Source organism: Schistocerca gregaria, unplaced genomic scaffold, assembly GCF_023897955.1.
Source record: "Schistocerca gregaria isolate iqSchGreg1 unplaced genomic scaffold, iqSchGreg1.2 ptg000285l, whole genome shotgun sequence".
In the NCBI taxonomy this organism is placed as follows: Eukaryota; Metazoa; Arthropoda; class Insecta; order Orthoptera; family Acrididae; genus Schistocerca; species Schistocerca gregaria.
This window is the reverse complement of record NW_026061775.1, coordinates 9,687,348-9,709,810: the sequence shown is the minus strand read 5'-3', so window position 1 is coordinate 9,709,810 and position 22,463 is coordinate 9,687,348.

Below are 22,463 nucleotides of genomic sequence, written 5' to 3'. Positions count from 1 at the left end.
TGGTCGGCAGAGTGCCGACACCGCGAGTTTTGACTGGCACTTGCACATCTAAAACAACGTCGGAAAGTAACTCGTTCGGCTTTTGAGTCACATAAAGTATGTGTGTTAATTTTGACGCCACTAGCACTGCTTGTTGTCATGCAATTTCTTTGCCTCTCAGAAATGATTATGACATAAAAGTGAAGTGCGTGACGAGTGTGACGTTAGGAAAACATTAGGCAGCATGGAGAGATGCTGTATGGGACCACCCAACCCTAACGAGTACTGTGTGACGTGCTACCCGTCAAATATTCACCGAGGTAGCCGGCTATCTCAGTCGGTAGAGCGTCAGACACTTAATCCCAGGGTCGTGGGTTCGAGCCAGACGCTGGGCGAAACGGAATTTTGTTCCGCTGCAGGTGTAAATTACCGTTTTTCTGATTAACGAGATTTAATGGAAATAGCAACTTTAAACTTTGCCTACGTCTCTGTCAGTCGCAAGGAAACTGTATTTGAGGGTGAAGGTGATTTTGTAGACATGTGTAAAAGACATGTTCTGAAATGCAAGTGTTGTGGTTTGGAGAGCACATCGGTTACGTGTCAGATGTGTAGCCAAGCAGTAATTTGTCGCCATAGCTGCAAATATTAGCCGATAATATGAATTGTTGTCAGCTAAAGTCTGATGATGCAGACGACCGTAAAGACGAAGTACCCAAGAGTACCGCTAGGCCGCGCCTCTTTAGCTCAGTGGTAGAGCACTGGTCTAATAAACCAGGGGTCGTAAGTTCCATCCTCACAGGAGAAAGATGAATTTTGGAAATCAGTTGCGCGTCGTGGCCGTATAGCAAACAGTACCTGTGATGACGAACAATTAGCGACAGGCGTTTTTTTAAGATTTACTCTCAGATGTGATTAAGGCGAATGGCGCAGATAAAGCATTTGCCAAAGCGGTACAGCATAAGGTGGGACGAGGCAGTCTGAATTACATTTTATAGATGTATTTCTCACATATCTCAGAGTCTCTCGCGATCTTCGTCGTCGTCGTCGTCGTCGTCGTCGTCGTCGTCGCCGCCGCTTCTGCAGAAGTAGCAAATGGCCATCGTAGCAAATGCGGCGAGGGACTGCCTGCCTTCGATTCCGAATGCACAAATCGTGTGGTCTTGTTTCTCAGTCTATATTTGGTCGGTCTCGTCAGAGGTTGAATGTAACGAATGGGTGGGAAAGAGCAAGGGGCAGCGGCTGTGTAGAACGAAAACACAAATCCTCAGGGGTGTGAGCGTTTCGAGATGAGTCGTATACATGTAAATGTTGGTCGTCAGTGACCGTCTGGCCTAATGGATAAGGCGTCGGACTTCGGCTCTGAAGATTACAGGTTCGAATGCTGTCACGCTTGTGTTTTTCCAGTTCTGAAAAAGAAACATACCGTTTTAATGTAGCAATTGAGCAGTACGAAACCGTCTGAATGTTGCTGTTGACCATTTTTTGCTTGGAGATGCTCTTGAGCTTGAAACACACACAGCAAGACCGGTGTTAACTAGCGAAATGGTCGGCAGAGTGCCGACACCGCGAGTTTTGACTGGCACTTGCACATCTAAAACAACGTCGGAAAGTAACTCGTTCGGCTTTTGAGTCACATAAAGTATGTGTGTTAATTTTGACGCCACTAGCACTGCTTGTTGTCATGCAATTTCTTTGCCTCTCAGAAATGATTATGACATAAAAGTGAAGTGCGTGACGAGTGTGACGTTAGGAAAACATTAGGCAGCATGGAGAGATGCTGTATGGGACCACCCAACCCTAACGAGTACTGTGTGACGTGCTACCCGTCAAATATTCACCGAGGTAGCCGGCTATCTCAGTCGGTAGAGCGTCAGACACTTAATCCCAGGGTCGTGGGTTCGAGCCAGACGCTGGGCGAAACGGAATTTTGTTCCGCTGCAGGTGTAAATTACCGTTTTTCTGATTAACGAGATTTAATGGAAATAGCAACTTTAAACTTTGCCTACGTCTCTGTCAGTCGCAAGGAAACTGTATTTGAGGGTGAAGGTGATTTTGTAGACATGTGTAAAAGACATGTTCTGAAATGCAAGTGTTGTGGTTTGGAGAGCACATCGGTTACGTGTCAGATGTGTAGCCAAGCAGTAATTTGTCGCCATAGCTGCAAATATTAGCCGATAATATGAATTGTTGTCAGCTAAAGTCTGATGATGCAGACGACCGTAAAGACGAAGTACCCAAGAGTACCGCTAGGCCGCGCCTCTTTAGCTCAGTGGTAGAGCACTGGTCTAATAAACCAGGGGTCGTAAGTTCCATCCTCACAGGAGAAAGATGAATTTTGGAAATCAGTTGCGCGTCGTGGCCGTATAGCAAACAGTACCTGTGATGACGAACAATTAGCGACAGGCGTTTTTTTAAGATTTACTCTCAGATGTGATTAAGGCGAATGGCGCAGATAAAGCATTTGCCAAAGCGGTACAGCATAAGGTGGGACGAGGCAGTCTGAATTACATTTTATAGATGTATTTCTCACATATCTCAGAGTCTCTCGCGATCTTCGTCGTCGTCGTCGTCGTCGTCGTCGTCGTCGTCGCCGCCGCTTCTGCAGAAGTAGCAAATGGCCATCGTAGCAAATGCGGCGAGGGACTGCCTGCCTTCGATTCCGAATGCACAAATCGTGTGGTCTTGTTTCTCAGTCTATATTTGGTCGGTCTCGTCAGAGGTTGAATGTAACGAATGGGTGGGAAAGAGCAAGGGGCAGCGGCTGTGTAGAACGAAAACACAAATCCTCAGGGGTGTGAGCGTTTCGAGATGAGTCGTATACATGTAAATGTTGGTCGTCAGTGACCGTCTGGCCTAATGGATAAGGCGTCGGACTTCGGCTCTGAAGATTACAGGTTCGAATGCTGTCACGCTTGTGTTTTTCCAGTTCTGAAAAAGAAACATACCGTTTTAATGTAGCAATTGAGCAGTACGAAACCGTCTGAATGTTGCTGTTGACCATTTTTTGCTTGGAGATGCTCTTGAGCTTGAAACACACACAGCAAGACCGGTGTTAACTAGCGAAATGGTCGGCAGAGTGCCGACACCGCGAGTTTTGACTGGCACTTGCACATCTAAAACAACGTCGGAAAGTAACTCGTTCGGCTTTTGAGTCACATAAAGTATGTGTGTTAATTTTGACGCCACTAGCACTGCTTGTTGTCATGCAATTTCTTTGCCTCTCAGAAATGATTATGACATAAAAGTGAAGTGCGTGACGAGTGTGACGTTAGGAAAACATTAGGCAGCATGGAGAGATGCTGTATGGGACCACCCAACCCTAACGAGTACTGTGTGACGTGCTACCCGTCAAATATTCACCGAGGTAGCCGGCTATCTCAGTCAGTAGAGCGTCAGACACTTAATCACAGGGTCGTGGGTTCGAGCCAGACGCTGGGCGAAACGGAATTTTGTTCCGCTGCAGGTGTAAATTACCGTTTTTCTGATTAACGAGATTTAATGGAAATAGCAACTTTAAACTTTGCCTACGTCTCTGTCAGTCGCAAGGAAACTGTATTTGAAGGTGAAGGTGATTTTGTAGACATGTGTAAAAGACATGTTCTGAAATGCAAGTGTTGTGGTTTGGAGAGCACATCGGTTACGTGTCAGATGTGTAGCCAAGCAGTAATTTGTCGCCATAGCTGCAAATATTAGCCGATAATATGAATTGTTGTCAGCTAAAGTCTGATGATGCAGACGACCGTAAAGACGAAGTACCCAAGAGTACCGCTAGGCCGCGCCTCTTTAGCTCAGTGGTAGAGCACTGGTCTAATAAACCAGGGGTCGTAAGTTCCATCCTCACAGGAGAAAGATGAATTTTGGAAATCAGTTGCGCGTCGTGGCCGTATAGCAAACACTACCTGTGATGACGAACAATTAGCGACAGGCGTTTTTTTAAGATTTACTCTCAGATGTGATTAAGGCGAATGGCGCAGATAAAGCATTTGCCAAAGCGGTACAGCATAAGGTGGGACGAGGCAGTCTGAATTACATTTTATAGATGTATTTCTCACATATCTCAGAGTCTCTCGCGATCTTCGTCGTCGTCGTCGTCGTCGTCGTCGTCGTCGTCGTCGCCGCCGCTTCTGCAGAAGTAGCAAATGGCCATCGTAGCAAATGCGGCGAGGGACTGCCTGCCTTCGATTCCGAATGCACAAATTGTGTGGTCTTGTTTCTCAGTCTATATTTGGTCGGTCTCGTCAGAGGTTGAATGTAACGAATGGTGGGAAAGAGCAAGGGGCAGCGGCTGTGTAGAACGAAAACACAAATCCTCAGGGGTGTGAGCGTTTCGAGATGAGTCGTATACATGTAAATGTTGGTCGTCAGTGACCGTGTGGCCTAATGGATAAGGCGTCGGACTTCGGCTCTGAAGATTACAGGTTCGAAAGCTGTCACGCTTGTGTTTTTCCAGTTCTGAAAAAGAAACATACCGTTTTAATGTAGCAATTGAGCAGTACGAAACCGTCTGAATGTTGCTGTTGACCATTTTTTGCTTGGAGATGCTCTTGAGCTTGAAACACACACAGCAAGACCGGTGTTAACTAGCGAAATGGTCGGCAGAGTGCCGACACCGCGAGTTTTGACTGGCACTTGCACATCTAAAACAACGTCGGAAAGTAACTCGTTCGGCTTTTGAGTCACATAAAGTATGTGTGTTAATTTTGACGCCACTAGCACTGCTTGTTGTCATGCAATTTCTTTGCCTCTCAGAAATGATTATGACATAAAAGTGAAGTGCGTGACGAGTGTGACGTTAGGAAAACATTAGGCAGCATGGAGAGATGCTGTATGGGACCACCCAACCCTAACGAGTACTGTGTGACGTACTACCCGTCAAATATTCACCGAGGTAGCCGGCTATCTCAGTCGGTAGAGCGTCAGACACTTAATCGCAGGGTCGTGGGTTCGAGCCAGACGCTGGGCGAAACGGAATTTTGTTCCGCTGCAGGTGTAAATTACCGTTTTTCTGATTAACGAGATTTAATGGAAATAGCAACTTTAAACTTTGCCTACGTCTCTGTCAGTCGCAAGGAAACTGTATTTGAAGGTGAAGGTGATTTTGTAGACATGTGTAAAAGACATGTTCTGAAATGCAAGTGTTGTGGTTTGGAGAGCACATCGGTTACGTGTCAGATGTGTAGCCAAGCAGTAATTTGTCGCCATAGCTGCAAATATTAGCCGATAATATGAATTGTTGTCAGCTAAAGTCTGATGATGCAGACGACCGTAAGGACGAAGTAACCAAGAGTACCGCTAGGCCGCGCCTCTTTAGCTCAGTGGTAGAGCACTGGTCTAATAAACCAGGGGTCGTAAGTTCCATCCTCACAGGAGAAAGATGAATTTTGGAAATCAGTTGCGCGTCGTGGCCGTATAGCAAACAGTACCTGTGATGACGAACAATTAGCGACAGGCGTTTTTTTAAGATTTACTCTCAGATGTGATTAAGGCGAATGGCGTAGATAAAGCATTTGCCAAAGCGGTACAGCATAAGGTGGGACGAGGCAGTCTGAATTACATTTTATAGATGTATTTCTCACATATCTCAGAGTCTCTCGCGATCTTCGTCGTCGTCGTCGTCGTCGTCGTCGTCGTCGCCGCCGCTTCTGCAGAAGTAGCAAATGGCCATCGTAGCAAATGCGGCGAGGGACTGCCTGCCTTCGATTCCGAATGCACAAATTGTGTGGTCTTGTTTCTCAGTCTATATTTGGTCGGTCTCGTCAGAGGTTGAATGTAACGAATGGGTGGGAAAGAGCAAGGGGCAGCGGCTGTGTAGAACGAAAACACAAATCCTCAGGGGTGTGAGCGTTTCGAGATGAGTCGTATACATGTAAATGTTGGTCGTCAGTGACCGTGTGGCCTAATGGATAAGGCGTCGGACTTCGGCTCTGAAGATTACAGGTTCGAATGCTGTCACGCTTGTGTTTTTCCAGTTCTGAAAAAGAAACATACCGTTTTAATGTAGCAATTGAGCAGTACGAAACCGTCTGAATGTTGCTGTTGACCATTTTTTGCTTGGAGATGCTCTTGAGCTTGAAACACACACAGCAAGACCGGTGTTAACTAGCGAAATGGTCGGCAGAGTGCCGACACCGCGAGTTTTGACTGGCACTTGCACATCTAAAACAACGTCGGAAAGTAACTCGTTCGGCTTTTGAGTCACATAAAGTATGTGTGTTAATTTTGACGCCACTAGCACTGCTTGTTGTCATGCAATTTCTTTGCCTCTCAGAAATGATTATGACATAAAAGTGAAGTGCGTGACGAGTGTGACGTTAGGAAAACATTAGGCAGCATGGAGAGATGCTGTATGGGACCACCCAACCCTAACGAGTACTGTGTGACGTACTACCCGTCAAATATTCACCGAGGTAGCCGGCTATCTCAGTCGGTAGAGCGTCAGACACTTAATCGCAGGGTCGTGGGTTCGAGCCAGACGCTGGGCGAAACGGAATTTTGTTCCGCTGCAGGTGTAAATTACCGTTTTTCTGATTAACGAGATTTAATGGAAATAGCAACTTTAAACTTTGCCTACGTCTCTGTCAGTCGCAAGGAAACTGTATTTGAAGGTGAAGGTGATTTTGTAGACATGTGTAAAAGACATGTTCTGAAATGCAAGTGTTGTGGTTTGGAGAGCACATCGGTTACGTGTCAGATGTGTAGCCAAGCAGTAATTTGTCGCCATAGCTGCAAATATTAGCCGATAATATGAATTGTTGTCAGCTAAAGTCTGATGATGCAGACGACCGTAAGGACGAAGTAACCAAGAGTACCGCTAGGCCGCGCCTCTTTAGCTCAGTGGTAGAGCACTGGTCTAATAAACCAGGGGTCGTAAGTTCCATCCTCACAGGAGAAAGATGAATTTTGGAAATCAGTTGCGCGTCGTGGCCGTATAGCAAACAGTACCTGTGATGACGAACAATTAGCGACAGGCGTTTTTTTAAGATTTACTCTCAGATGTGATTAAGGCGAATGGCGTAGATAAAGCATTTGCCAAAGCGGTACAGCATAAGGTGGGACGAGGCAGTCTGAATTACATTTTATAGATGTATTTCTCACATATCTCAGAGTCTCTCGCGATCGTCGTCGTCGTCGTCGTCGTCGTCGTCGTCGTCGCCGCCGCCGCTTCTGCAGAAGTAGCAAATGGCCATCGTAGCAAATGCGGCGAGGGACGGCCTGCCTTCGATTCCGAATGCACAAATTGTGTGGTCTTGTTTCTCAGTCTATATTTGGTCGGTCTCGTCAGAGGTTGAATGTAACGAATGGGTGGGAAAGAGCAAGGGGCAGCGGCTGTGTAGAACGAAAACACAAATCCTCAGGGGTGTGAGCGTTTCGAGATGAGTCGTATACATGTAAATGTTGATCGTCAGTGACCGTGTGGTCTAATGGATAAGGCGTCGGACTTCGTATGTGAAGATTACAGGTTCGAATGCTGTCACGCTTGTGTTTTTCCAGTTCTGAAAAAGAAACATACCGTTTTAATGTAGCAATTGAGCAGTACGAAACCGTCTGAATGTTGCTGTTGACCATTTTTTGCTTGGAGATGCTCTTGAGCTTGAAACACACACAGCAAGACCGGTGTTAACTAACGAAATGGTCGGCAGAGTGCCGACACCGCGAGTTTTGACTGGCACTTGCACATCTAAAACAACGTCGGAAAGTAACTCGTTCGGCTTTTGAGTCACATAAAGTATGTGTGTTAATTTTGACGCCACTAGCTCTGCTTGTTGTCATGCAATTTCTTAGCCTCTCAGAAATGATTATGACATAAAAGTGAAGTACGTGACGAGTGTGACGTTAGGAAAACATTAGGCAGCATGGAGAGATTCTGTATGGGACCACCCAACCCTAACGAGTACTGTGTGACGTGCTACCCGTCAAATATTCACCGAGGTAGCCGGCTATCTCAGTCACTAGAGCGTCAGACACTTAATCACAGGGTCGTGGGTTCGAGCCAGACGCTGGGCGAAACGGAATTTTGTTCCGCTGCAGGTGTAAATTACCGTTTTTCTGATTAACGAGATTTAATGGAAATAGCAACTTTAAACTTTGCCTACGTCTCTGTCAGTCGCAAGGAAACTGTATTTGAAGGTGAAGGTGATTTTGTAGACATGTGTAAAAGACATGTTCTGAAATGCAAGTGTTGTGGTTTGGAGAGCACATCGGTTACGTGTCAGATGTGTAGCCAAGCAGTAATTTGTCGCCATAGCTGCAAATATTAGCCGATAATATGAATTGTTGTCAGCTAAAGTCTGATGATGCAGACGACCGTAAAGACGAAGTACCCAAGAGTACCGCTAGGCCGCGCCTCTTTAGCTCAGTGGTAGAGCACTGGTCTAATAAACCAGGGGTCGTAAGTTCCATCCTCACAGGAGAAAGATGAATTTTGGAAATCAGTTGCGCGTCGTGGCCGTATAGCAAACACTACCTGTGATGACGAACAATTAGCGACAGGCGTTTTTTTAAGATTTACTCTCAGATGTGATTAAGGCGAATGGCGCAGATAAAGCATTTGCCAAAGCGGTACAGCATAAGGTGGGACGAGGCAGTCTGAATTACATTTTATAGATGTATTTCTCACATATCTCAGAGTCTCTCGCGATCTTCGTCGTCGTCGTCGTCGTCGTCGTCGTCGTCGTCGTCGCCGCCGCTTCTGCAGAAGTAGCAAATGGCCATCGTAGCAAATGCGGCGAGGGACTGCCTGCCTTCGATTCCGAATGCACAAATTGTGTGGTCTTGTTTCTCAGTCTATATTTGGTCGGTCTCGTCAGAGGTTGAATGTAACGAATGGGTGGGAAAGAGCAAGGGGCAGCGGCTGTGTAGAACGAAAACACAAATCCTCAGGGGTGTGAGCGTTTCGAGATGAGTCGTATACATGTAAATGTTGGTCGTCAGTGACCGTGTGGCCTAATGCATAAGGCGTCGGACTTCGGCTCTGAAGATTACAGGTTCGAATGCTGTCACGCTTGTGTTTTTCCAGTTCTGAAAAAGAAACATACCGTTTTAATGTAGCAATTGAGCAGTACGAAACCGTCTGAATGTTGCTGTTGACCATTTTTTGCTTGGAGATGCTCTTGAGCTTGAAACACACACAGCAAGACCGGTGTTAACTAGCGAAATGGTCGGCAGAGTGCCGACACCGCGAGTTTTGACTGGCACTTGCACATCTAAAACAACGTCGGAAAGTAACTCGTTCGGCTTTTGAGTCACATGAAGTATGTGTGTTAATTTTGACGCCACTAGCACTGCTTGTTGTCATGCAATTTCTTTGCCTCTCAGAAATGATTATGACATAAAAGTGAAGTGCGTGACGAGTGTGACGTTAGGAAAACATTAGGCAGCATGGAGAGATGCTGTATGGGACCACCCAACCCTAACGAGTACTGTGTGACGTACTACCCGTCAAATATTCACCGAGGTAGCCGGCTATCTCAGTCGGTAGAGCGTCAGACACTTAATCGCAGGGTCGTGGGTTCGAGCCAGACGCTGGGCGAAACGGAATTTTGTTCCGCTGCAGGTGTAAATTACCGTTTTTCTGATTAACGAGATTTAATGGAAATAGCAACTTTAAACTTTGCCTACGTCTCTGTCAGTCGCAAGGAAACTGTATTTGAAGGTGAAGGTGATTTTGTAGACATGTGTAAAAGACATGTTCTGAAATGCACTGTTGTGGTTTGGAGAGCACATCGGTTACGTGTCAGATGTGTAGCCAAGCAGTAATTTGTCGCCATAGCTGCAAATATTAGCCGATAATATGAATTGTTGTCAGCTAAAGTCTGATGATGCAGACGACCGTAAGGACGAAGTAACCAAGAGTACCGCTAGGCCGCGCCTCTTTAGCTCAGTGGTAGAGCACTGGTCTAATAAACCAGGGGTCGTAAGTTCCATCCTCACAGGAGAAAGATGAATTTTGGAAATCAGTTGCGCGTCGTGGCCGTATAGCAAACAGTACCTGTGATGACGAACAATTAGCGACAGGCGTTTTTTTAAGATTTACTCTCAGATGTGATTAAGGCGAATGGCGTAGATAAAGCATTTGCCAAAGCGGTACAGCATAAGGTGGGACGAGGCAGTCTGAATTACATTTTATAGATGTATTTCTCACATATCTCAGAGTCTCTCGCGATCGTCGTCGTCGTCGTCGTCGTCGTCGTCGTCGTCGTCGTCGTCGCCGCCGCCGCTTCTGCAGAAGTAGCAAATGGCCATCGTAGCAAATGCGGCGAGGGACGGCCTGCCTTCGATTCCGAATGCACAAATTGTGTGGTCTTGTTTCTCAGTCTATATTTGGTCGGTCTCGTCAGAGGTTGAATGTAACGAATGGGTGGGAAAGAGCAAGGGGCAGCGGCTGTGTAGAACGAAAACACAAATCCTCAGGGGTGTGAGCGTTTCGAGATGAGTCGTATACATGTAAATGTTGATCGTCAGTGACCGTGTGGTCTAATGGATAAGGCGTCGGACTTCGTATCTGAAGATTACAGGTTCGAATGCTGTCACGCTTGTGTTTTTCCAGTTCTGAAAAAGAAACATACCGTTTTAATGTAGCAATTGAGCAGTACGAAACCGTCTGAATGTTGCTGTTGACCATTTTTTGCTTGGAGATGCTCTTGAGCTTGAAACACACACAGCAAGACCGGTGTTAACTAACGAAATGGTCGGCAGAGTGCCGACACCGCGAGTTTTGACTGGCACTTGCACATCTAAAACAACGTCGGAAAGTAACTCGTTCGGCTTTTGAGTCACATAAAGTATGTGTGTTAATTTTGACGCCACTAGCTCTGCTTGTTGTCATGCAATTTCTTAGCCTCTCAGAAATGATTATGACATAAAAGTGAAGTACGTGACGAGTGTGACGTTAGGAAAACATTAGGCAGCATGGAGAGATTCTGTATGGGACCACCCAACCCTAACGAGTACTGTGTGACGTGCTACCCGTCAAATATTCACCGAGGTAGCCGGCTATCTTAGTCAGTAGAGCGTCAGACACTTAATCACAGGGTCGTGGGTTCGAGCCAGACGCTGGGCGAAACGGAATTTTGTTCCGCTGCAGGTGTAAATTACCGTTTTTCTGATTAACGAGATTTAATGGAAATAGCAACTTTAAACTTTGCCTACGTCTCTGTCAGTCGCAAGGAAACTGTATTTGAAGGTGAAGGTGATTTTGTAGACATGTGTAAAAGACATGTTCTGAAATGCAAGTGTTGTGGTTTGGAGAGCACATCGGTTACGTGTCAGATGTGTAGCCAAGCAGTAATTTGTCGCCATAGCTGCAAATATTAGCCGATAATATGAATTGTTGTCAGCTAAAGTCTGATGATGCAGACGACCGTAAAGACGAAGTACCCAAGAGTACCGCTAGGCCGCGCCTCTTTAGCTCAGTGGTAGAGCACTGGTCTAATAAACCAGGGGTCGTAAGTTCCATCCTCACAGGAGAAAGATGAATTTTGGAAATCAGTTGCGCGTCGTGGCCGTATAGCAAACAGTACCTGTGATGACGAACAATTAGCGACAGGCGTTTTTTTAAGATTTACTCTCAGATGTGATTAAGGCGAATGGCGTAGATAAAGCATTTGCCAAAGCGGTACAGCATAAGGTGGGACGAGGCAGTCTGAATTACATTTTATAGATGTATTTCTCACATATCTCAGAGTCTCTCGCGATCGTCGTCGTCGTCGTCGTCGTCGTCGTCGTCGTCGTCGTCGTCGCCGCCGCCGCTTCTGCAGAAGTAGCAAATGGCCATCGTAGCAAATGCGGCGAGGGACGGCCTGCCTTCGATTCCGAATGCACAAATTGTGTGGTCTTGTTTCTCAGTCTATATTTGGTCGGTCTCGTCAGAGGTTGAATGTAACGAATGGGTGGGAAAGAGCAAGGGGCAGCGGCTGTGTAGAACGAAAACACAAATCCTCAGGGGTGTGAGCGTTTCGAGATGAGTCGTATACATGTAAATGTTGATCGTCAGTGACCGTGTGGTCTAATGGATAAGGCGTCGGACTTCGTATCTGAAGATTACAGGTTCGAATGCTGTCACGCTTGTGTTTTTCCAGTTCTGAAAAAGAAACATACCGTTTTAATGTAGCAATTGAGCAGTACGAAACCGTCTGAATGTTGCTGTTGACCATTTTTTGCTTGGAGATGCTCTTGAGCTTGAAACACACACAGCAAGACCGGTGTTAACTAACGAAATGGTCGGCAGAGTGCCGACACCGCGAGTTTTGACTGGCACTTGCACATCTAAAACAACGTCGGAAAGTAACTCGTTCGGCTTTTGAGTCACATAAAGTATGTGTGTTAATTTTGACGCCACTAGCTCTGCTTGTTGTCATGCAATTTCTTAGCCTCTCAGAAATGATTATGACATAAAAGTGAAGTACGTGACGAGTGTGACGTTAGGAAAACATTAGGCAGCATGGAGAGATTCTGTATGGGACCACCCAACCCTAACGAGTACTGTGTGACGTGCTACCCGTCAAATATTCACCGAGGTAGCCGGCTATCTCAGTCAGTAGAGCGTCAGACACTTAATCACAGGGTCGTGGGTTCGAGCCAGACGCTGGGCGAAACGGAATTTTGTTCCGCTGCAGGTGTAAATTACCGTTTTTCTGATTAACGAGATTTAATGGAAATAGCAACTTTAAACTTTGCCTACGTCTCTGTCAGTCGCAAGGAAACTGTATTTGAAGGTGAAGGTGATTTTGTAGACATGTGTAAAAGACATGTTCTGAAATGCAAGTGTTGTGGTTTGGAGAGCACATCGGTTACGTGTCAGATGTGTAGCCAAGCAGTAATTTGTCGCCATAGCTGCAAATATTAGCCGATAATATGAATTGTTGTCAGCTAAAGTCTGATGATGCAGACGACCGTAAAGACGAAGTACCCAAGAGTACCGCTAGGCCGCGCCTCTTTAGCTCAGTGGTAGAGCACTGGTCTAATAAACCAGGGGTCGTAAGTTCCATCCTCACAGGAGAAAGATGAATTTTGGAAATCAGTTGCGCGTCGTGGCCGTATAGCAAACAGTACCTGTGATGACGAACAATTAGCGACAGGCGTTTTTTTAAGATTTACTCTCAGATGTGATTAAGGCGAATGGCGTAGATAAAGCATTTGCCAAAGCGGTACAGCATAAGGTGGGACGAGGCAGTCTGAATTACATTTTATAGATGTATTTCTCACATATCTCAGAGTCTCTCGCGATCGTCGTCGTCGTCGTCGTCGTCGTCGCCGCCGCCGCTTCTGCAGAAGTAGCAAATGGCCATCGTAGCAAATGCGGCGAGGGACGGCCTGCCTTCGATTCCGAATGCACAAATTGTGTGGTCTTGTTTCTCAGTCTATATTTGGTCGGTCTCGTCAGAGGTTGAATGTAACGAATGGGTGGGAAAGAGCAAGGGGCAGCGGCTGTGTAGAACGAAAACACAAATCCTCAGGGGTGTGAGCGTTTCGAGATGAGTCGTATACATGTAAATGTTGATCGTCAGTGACCGTGTGGTCTAATGGATAAGGCGTCGGACTTCGTATCTGAAGATTACAGGTTCGAATGCTGTCACGCTTGTGTTTTTCCAGTTCTGAAAAAGAAACATACCGTTTTAATGTAGCAATTGAGCAGTACGAAACCGTCTGAATGTTGCTGTTGACCATTTTTTGCTTGGAGATGCTCTTGAGCTTGAAACACACACAGCAAGACCGGTGTTAACTAACGAAATGGTCGGCAGAGTGCCGACACCGCGAGTTTTGACTGGCACTTGCACATCTAAAACAACGTCGGAAAGTAACTCGTTCGGCTTTTGAGTCACATAAAGTATGTGTGTTAATTTTGACGCCACTAGCTCTGCTTGTTGTCATGCAATTTCTTAGCCTCTCAGAAATGATTATGACATAAAAGTGAAGTACGTGACGAGTGTGACGTTAGGAAAACATTAGGCAGCATGGAGAGATTCTGTATGGGACCACCCAACCCTAACGAGTACTGTGTGACGTGCTACCCGTCAAATATTCACCGAGGTAGCCGGCTATCTCAGTCAGTAGAGCGTCAGACACTTAATCACAGGGTCGTGGGTTCGAGCCAGACGCTGGGCGAAACGGAATTTTGTTCCGCTGCAGGTGTAAATTACCGTTTTTCTGATTAACGAGATTTAATGGAAATAGCAACTTTAAACTTTGCCTACGTCTCTGTCAGTCGCAAGGAAACTGTATTTGAAGGTGAAGGTGATTTTGTAGACATGTGTAAAAGACATGTTCTGAAATGCAAGTGTTGTGGTTTGGAGAGCACATCGGTTACGTGTCAGATGTGTAGCCAAGCAGTAATTTGTCGCCATAGCTGCAAATATTAGCCGATAATATGAATTGTTGTCAGCTAAAGTCTGATGATGCAGACGACCGTAAAGACGAAGTACCCAAGAGTACCGCTAGGCCGCGCCTCTTTAGCTCAGTGGTAGAGCACTGGTCTAATAAACCAGGGGTCGTAAGTTCCATCCTCACAGGAGAAAGATGAATTTTGGAAATCAGTTGCGCGTCGTGGCCGTATAGCAAACACTACCTGTGATGACGAACAATTAGCGACAGGCGTTTTTTTAAGATTTACTCTCAGATGTGATTAAGGCGAATGGCGCAGATAAAGCATTTGCCAAAGCGGTACAGCATAAGGTGGGACGAGGCAGTCTGAATTACATTTTATAGATGTATTTCTCACATATCTCAGAGTCTCTCGCGATCTTCGTCGTCGTCGTCGTCGTCGTCGTCGTCGTCGTCGTCGTCGTCGCCGCCGCTTCTGCAGAAGTAGCAAATGGCCATCGTAGCAAATGCGGCGAGGGACTGCCTGCCTTCGATTCCGAATGCACAAATTGTGTGGTCTTGTTTCTCAGTCTATATTTGGTCGGTCTCGTCAGAGGTTGAATGTAACGAATGGGTGGGAAAGAGCAAGGGGCAGCGGCTGTGTAGAACGAAAACACAAATCCTCAGGGGTGTGAGCGTTTCGAGATGAGTCGTATACATGTAAATGTTGGTCGTCAGTGACCGTGTGGCCTAATGGATAAGGCGTCGGACTTCGGCTCTGAAGATTACAGGTTCGAATGCTGTCACGCTTGTGTTTTTCCAGTTCTGAAAAAGAAACATACCGTTTTAATGTAGCAATTGAGCAGTACGAAACAGTCTGAATGTTGCTGTTGACCATTTTTTGCTTGGAGATGCTCTTGAGCTTGAAACACACACAGCAAGACCGGTGTTAACTAGCGAAATGGTCGGCAGAGTGCCGACACCGCGAGTTTTGACTGGCACTTGCACATCTAAAACAACGTCGGAAAGTAACTCGTTCGGCTTTTGAGTCACATAAAGTATGTGTGTTAATTTTGACGCCACTAGCACTGCTTGTTGTCATGCAATTTCTTTGCCTCTCAGAAATGATTATGACATAAAAGTGAAGTGCGTGACGAGTGTGACGTTAGGAAAACATTAGGCAGCATGGAGAGATGCTGTATGGGACCACCCAACCCTAACGAGTACTGTGTGACGTGCTACCCGTCAAATATTCACCGAGGTAGCCGGCTATCTCAGTCGGTAGAGCGTCAGACACTTAATCCCAGGGTCGTGGGTTCGAGCCAGACGCTGGGCGGAACGGAATTTTGTTCCGCTGCAGGTGTAAATTACCGTTTTTCTGATTAACGAGATTTAATGGAAATAGCAACTTTAAACTTTGCCTACGTCTCTGTCAGTCGCAAGGAAACTGTATTTGAAGGTGAAGGTGATTTTGTAGACATGTGTAAAAGACATGTTCTGAAATGCAAGTGTTGTGGTTTGGAGAGCACATCGGTTACGTGTCAGATGTGTAGCCAAGCAGTAATTTGTCGCCATAGCTGCAAATATTAGCCGATAATATGAATTGTTGTCAGCTAAAGTCTGATGATGCAGACGACCGTAAAGACGAAGTACCCAAGAGTACCGCTAGGCCGCGCCTCTTTAGCTCAGTGGTAGAGCACTGGTCTAATAAACCAGGGGTCGTAAGTTCCATCCTCACAGGAGAAAGATGAATTTTGGAAATCAGTTGCGCGTCGTGGCCGTATAGCAAACACTACCTGTGATGACGAACAATTAGCGACAGGCGTTTTTTTAAGATTTACTCTCAGATGTGATTAAGGCGAATGGCGCAGATAAAGCATTTGCCAAAGCGGTACAGCATAAGGTGGGACGAGGCAGTCTGAATTACATTTTATAGATGTATTTCTCACATATCTCAGAGTCTCTCGCGATCTTCGTCGTCGTCGTCGTCGTCGTCGCCGCCGCTTCTGCAGAAGTAGCAAATGGCCATCGTAGCAAATGCGGCGAGGGACTGCCTGCCTTCGATTCCGAATGCACAAATTGTGTGGTCTTGTTTCTCAGTCTATATTTGGTCGGTCTCGTCAGAGGTTGAATGTAACGAATGGGTGGGAAAGAGCAAGGGGCAGCGGCTGTGTAGAACGAAAACACAAATCCTCAGGGGTGTGAGCGTTTCGAGATGAGTCGTATACATGTAAATGTTGGTCGTCAGTGACCGTGTGGCCTAATGGATAAGGCGTCGGACTTCGGCTCTGAAGATTACAGGTTCGAATGCTGTCACGCTTGTGTTTTTCCAGTTCTGAAAAAGAAACATACCGTTTTAATGTAGCAATTGAGCAGTACGAAACAGTCTGAATGTTGCTGTTGACCATTTTTTGCTTGGAGATGCTCTTGAGCTTGAAACACACACAGCAAGACCGGTGTTAACTAGCGAAATGGTCGGCAGAGTGCCGACACCGCGAGTTTTGACTGGCACTTGCACATCTAAAACAACGTCGGAAAGTAACTCGTTCGGCTTTTGAGTCACATAAAGTATGTGTGTTAATTTTGACGCCACTAGCACTGCTTGTTGTCATGCAATTTCTTTGCCTCTCAGAAATGATTATGACATAAAAGTGAAGTGCGTGACGAGTGTGACGTTAGGAAAACATTAGGCAGCATGGAGAGATGCTGTATGGGACCACCCAACCCTAACGAGTACTGTGTGACGTGCTACCCGTCAAATATTCACCGAGGTAGCCGGCTATCTCAGTCGGTAGAGCGTCAGACACTTAATCCCAGGGTCGTGGGTTCGAGCCAGACGCTGGGCGGAACGGAATTTTGTTCCGCTGCAGGTGTAAATTACCGTTTTTCTGATTAACGAGATTTAATGGAAATAGCAACTTTAAACTTTGCCTACGTCTCTGTCAGTCGCAAGGAAACTGTATTTGAAGGTGAAGGTGATTTTGTAGACATGTGTAAAAGACATGTTCTGAAATGCAAGTGTTGTGGTTTGGAGAGCACATCGGTTACGTGTCAGATGTGTAGCCAAGCAGTAATTTGTCGCCATAGCTGCAAATATTAGCCGATAATATGAATTGTTGTCAGCTAAAGTCTGATGATGCAGACGACCGTTAGGACGAAGTACCCAAGAGTACCGCTAGGCCGCGCCTCTTTAGCTCAGTGGTAGAGCACTGGTCTAATAAACCAGGGGTCGTAAGTTCCATCCTCACAGGAGAAAGATGAATTTTGGAAATCAGTTGCGCGTCGTGGCCGTATCGCAAACAGTACCTGTGATGACGAACAATTAGCGACAGGCGTTTTTTTAAGAATTACTCTCAGATGCGATTAAGGCGAATGGCGCAGATAAAGCATTTGCCAAAGCGGTACAGCATAGGGTGGGACGAGGCAGTCTGAATTACATTTTATAGATGTATTTCTCACATATCTCAGAGCCTCTCGCGATATTCGTCGTCGTCGTCGTCGTCGTCGTCGTCGTCGCCGCCGCCGCTTCTGCAGAAGTAGCAAAAGGCAATCGTAACAAATGCGGCGAGGGACGCCCTGCCTTCGATTCCGAATGCACAAAGTGTGTGGTCTTGTTTCTCAGCATAAGGTGGGACGAGGCAGTCTGAATTACATTTTATAGATGTATTTCTCACATATCTCAGAGCCTCTCGCGATATTCGTCGTCGTCGTCGTCGTCGTCGTCGTCGTCGTCGTCGTCGTCGCCGCCGCTTCTGCAGAAGTAGCAAATGGCAATCGTAGCAAATGCGGCGAGGGACACCCTGCCTTCGATTCCGAATGCACAAAGTGTGTGGTCTTGTTTCTCAGTCTATATTTGGTCGGTCACGTCAGAGGTTGAATGTAACGAATGGGTGGGAAAGAGCAAGGGGCAGCGGCTGTGTAGAACGAAAACACAAATCCTCAGGGGTGTGAGCGTTTCGAGATGAGTCGTATACATGTAAATGTTGGTCGTCAGTGACCGTCTGGCCTAATGGATAAGGCGTCGGACTTCGGATCTGAAGATTACAGGTTCGAATGCTGTCACGCTTGTGTTTTTCCAGTTCTGAAAAAGAAACATAACGTTTTAGTGTAGCAATTAAGGAGTACGAAACAGTCTGAATGTTGCTGTTGACCATTTTTTGCTTGGAGATGCTCTTGAGCTTGAAACACACACAACAAGACCGGTGTTAACTAGCGAAATGGTCGGCAGAGTGCCGACACAGCGAGTTTTGACTATCACTTGCACATCTAAAACAACGTCGGAAAGTAACTCGTTCGGCTTTTGAGTCACATAAAGTATGTGTGTTAATTTTGACGCCACTAGCTCTGCATGTTGTCATGCAATTTCTTTACCTCTCAGAAATGATTATGAGATAAAAGTGAAGTACGTGACGAGTGTGACGTTAGGAAAACATTAGGCATCATGGAGAGATTCTGTATGGGACCACCCAACCCAAACGAGTACTGTGTGACGTGCTACCCGGCAGGTATTCACCGAGGTAGCCGGCTAGCTCAGTCGGTAGAGCGTCAGACACTTAATCCCAGGGTCGTGGGTTCGAGCCAGACGCTGGGCGGAACGGAATTTTGTTCCGCTGCAGGTGTAAATCACCGTTTTTCTGATTAACGAGATTTAATGGAAATAGCAACTTTAAACTTTGCCTACGTCTCTGTCAGTCGCAAGGAAACTGTATTTGAAGGTGAAAGTGATTTTGTAGACATGTGTGAAAGACATGTTCTGAAATGCAAGTGTTGTTGTTTGGAGAGCTCATCGGTTACGTGTCAGATGTGTAGCTAAGCAGTAATTTGTCGCCATAGCTGCAAATATTAGCTGGTAATATGAAGTGTTGTCAGCTAAAGTCTGATGATGCAGACGACCGTAAGGACGAAGTACCCAAGAGTACTGCTAGGCCGCCCCTCTTCAGCTCAGTGGTAGAGCACTGGTCTAATAAACCAGGGGTCGTAAGTTCCATCCTCACATGAGAAAGATGAATTTTGGAAATCAGTTGCGCGTCGTGGCCGTATAGCAAACAGTACCTGTGATGACGAACAATTAGCGACAGGCGTTTTTTTAAGAATTACTCTCAGATGCGATTAAGGCGAATGGCGCAGATAAAGCATTTGCCAAAGCGGTACAGCATAGGGTGGGACGAGGCAGTCTGAATTACATTTTATAGATGTATTTCTCACATATCTCAGAGCCTCTCGCGATATTCGTCGTCGTCGTCGTCGTCGTCGTCGTCGTCGCCGCCGCCGCTTCTGCAGAAGTAGCAAATGGCAATCGTAGCAAATGCGGCGAGGGACACCCTGCCTTCGATTCCGAATGCACAAAGTGTGTGGTCTTGTTTCTCAGTCTATATTTGGTCGGTCACGTCAGAGGTTGAATGTAACGAATGGGTGGGAAAGAGCAAGGGGCAGCGGCTGTGTAGAACGAAAACACAAATCCTCAGGGGTGTGAGCGTTTCGAGATGAGTCGTATACATGTAAATGTTGGTCGTCAGTGACCGTGTGGCCTAATGGATAAGGCGTCGGACTTCGGATCTGAAGATTACAGGTTCGAATGCTGTCACGCTTGTGTTTTTCCAGTTCTGAAAAAGAAACATAACGTTTTAGTGTAGCAATTAAGCAGTACGAAACAGTCTGAATGTTGCTGTTGACCATTTTTTGCTTGGAGATGCTCTTGAGCTTGAAACACACACAACAAGACCGGTGTTAACTAGCGAAATGGTCGGCAGAGTGCCGACACAGCGAGTTTTGACTATCACTTGCACATCTAAAACAACGTCGGAAAGTAACTCGTTCGGCTTTTGAGTCACATAAAGTATGTGTGTTAATTTTGACGCCACTAGCTCTGCATGTTGTCATGCAATTTCTTTACCTCTCAGAAATGATTATGAGATAAAAGTGAAGTACGTGACGAGTGTGACGTTAGGAAAACATTAGGCATCATGGAGAGATTCTGTATGGGACCACCCAACCCAAACGAGTACTGTGTGACGTGCTACCCGGCAGGTATTCACCGAGGTAGCCGGCTAGCTCAGTCGGTAGAGCGTCAGACACTTAATCCCAGGGTCGTGGGTTCGAGCCAGACGCTGGGCGGAACGGAATTTTGTTCCGCTGCAGGTGTAAATCACCGTTTTTCTGATTAACGAGATTTAATGGAAATAGCAACTTTAAACTTTGCCTACGTCTCTGTCAGTCGCAAGGAAACTGTATTTGAAGGTGAAAGTGATTTTGTAGACATGTGTGAAAGACATGTTCTGAAATGCAAGTGTTGTTGTTTGGAGAGCTCATCGGTTACGTGTCAGATGTGTAGCTAAGCAGTAATTTGTCGCCATAGCTGCAAATATTAGCTGGTGATATGAAGTGTTGTCAGCTAAAGTCTGATGATGCAGACGACCGTTAGGACGAAGTACCCAAGAGTACTGCTAGGCCGCCCCTCTTTAGCTCAGTGGTAGAGCACTGGTCTAATAAACCAGGGGTCGTAAGTTCCATCCTCACATGAGAAAGATGAATTTTGGAAATCAGTTGCGCGTCGTGGCCGTATAGCAAACAGTACCTGTGATGACGAACAATTAGCGACAGGCGTTTTTTTAAGAATTACTCTCAGATGCGATTAAGGCGAATGGCGCAGATAAAGCATTTGCCAAAGCGGTACAGCATAGGGTGGGACGAGGCAGTCTGAATTACATTTTATAGATGTATTTCTCACATATCTCAGAGCCTCTCGCGATATTCGTCGTCGTCGTCGTCGTCGTCGTCGTCGTCGCCGCCGCCGCTTCTGCAGAAGTAGCAAAAGGCAATCGTAACAAATGCGGCGAGGGACGCCCTGCCTTCGATTCCGAATGCACAAAGTGTGTGGTCTTGTTTCTCAGCATAAGGTGGGACGAGGCAGTCTGAATTACATTTTATAGATGTATTTCTCACATATCTCAGAGCCTCTCGCGATATTCGTCGTCGTCGTCGTCGTCGTCGTCGTCGTCGCCGCCGCTTCTGCAGAAGTAGCAAATGGCAATCGTAGCAAATGCGGCGAGGGACACCCTGCCTTCGATTCCGAATGCACAAAGTGTGTGGTCTTGTTTCTCAGTCTATATTTGGTCGGTCACGTCAGAGGTTGAATGTAACGAATGGGTGGGAAAGAGCAAGGGGCAGCGGCTGTGTAGAACGAAAACACAAATCCTCAGGGGTGTGAGCGTTTAGAGATGAGTCGTATACATGTAAATGTTGGTCGTCAGTGACCGTGTGGCCTAATGGATAAGGCGTCGGACTTCGGATCTGAAGATTACAGGTTCGAATGCTGTCACGCTTGTGTTTTTCCAGTTCTGAAAAAGAAACATAACGTTTTAGTGTAGCAATTAAGGAGTACGAAACAGTCTGAATGTTGCTGTTGACCATTTTTTGCTTGGAGATGCTCTTGAGCTTGAAACACACACAACAAGACCGGTGTTAACTAGCGAAATGGTCGGCAGAGTGCCGACACAGCGAGTTTTGACTATCACTTGCACATCTAAAACAACGTCGGAAAGTAACTCGTTCGGCTTTTGAGTCACATAAAGTATGTGTGTTAATTTTGACGCCACTAGCTCTGCATGTTGTCATGCAATTTCTTTACCTCTCAGAAATGATTATGAGATAAAAGTGAAGTACGTGACGAGTGTGACGTTAGGAAAACATTAGGCATCATGGAGAGATTCTGTATGGGACCACCCAACCCAAACGAGTACTGTGTGACGTGCTACCCGGCAGGTATTTCACTGAGGTAGCCGGCTAGCTCAGTCGGTAGAGCGTCAGACACTTAATCCCAGGGTCGTGGGTTCGAGCCAGACGCTGGGCGGAACGGAATTTTGTTCCGCTGCAGGTGTAAATCACCGTTTTTCTGATTAACGAGATTTAATGGAAATAGCAACTTTAAACTTTGCCTACGTCTCTGTCAGTCGCAAGGAAACTGTATTTGAAGGTGAAAGTGATTTTGTAGACATGTGTGAAAGACATGTTCTGAAATGCAAGTGTTGTTGTTTGGAGAGCTCATCGGTTACGTGTCAGATGTGTAGCTAAGCAGTAATTTGTCGCCATAGCTGCAAATATTAGCTGGTAATATGAAGTGTTGTCAGCTAAAGTCTGATGATGCAGACGACCGTAAGGACGAAGTACCCAAGAGTACTGCTAGGCCG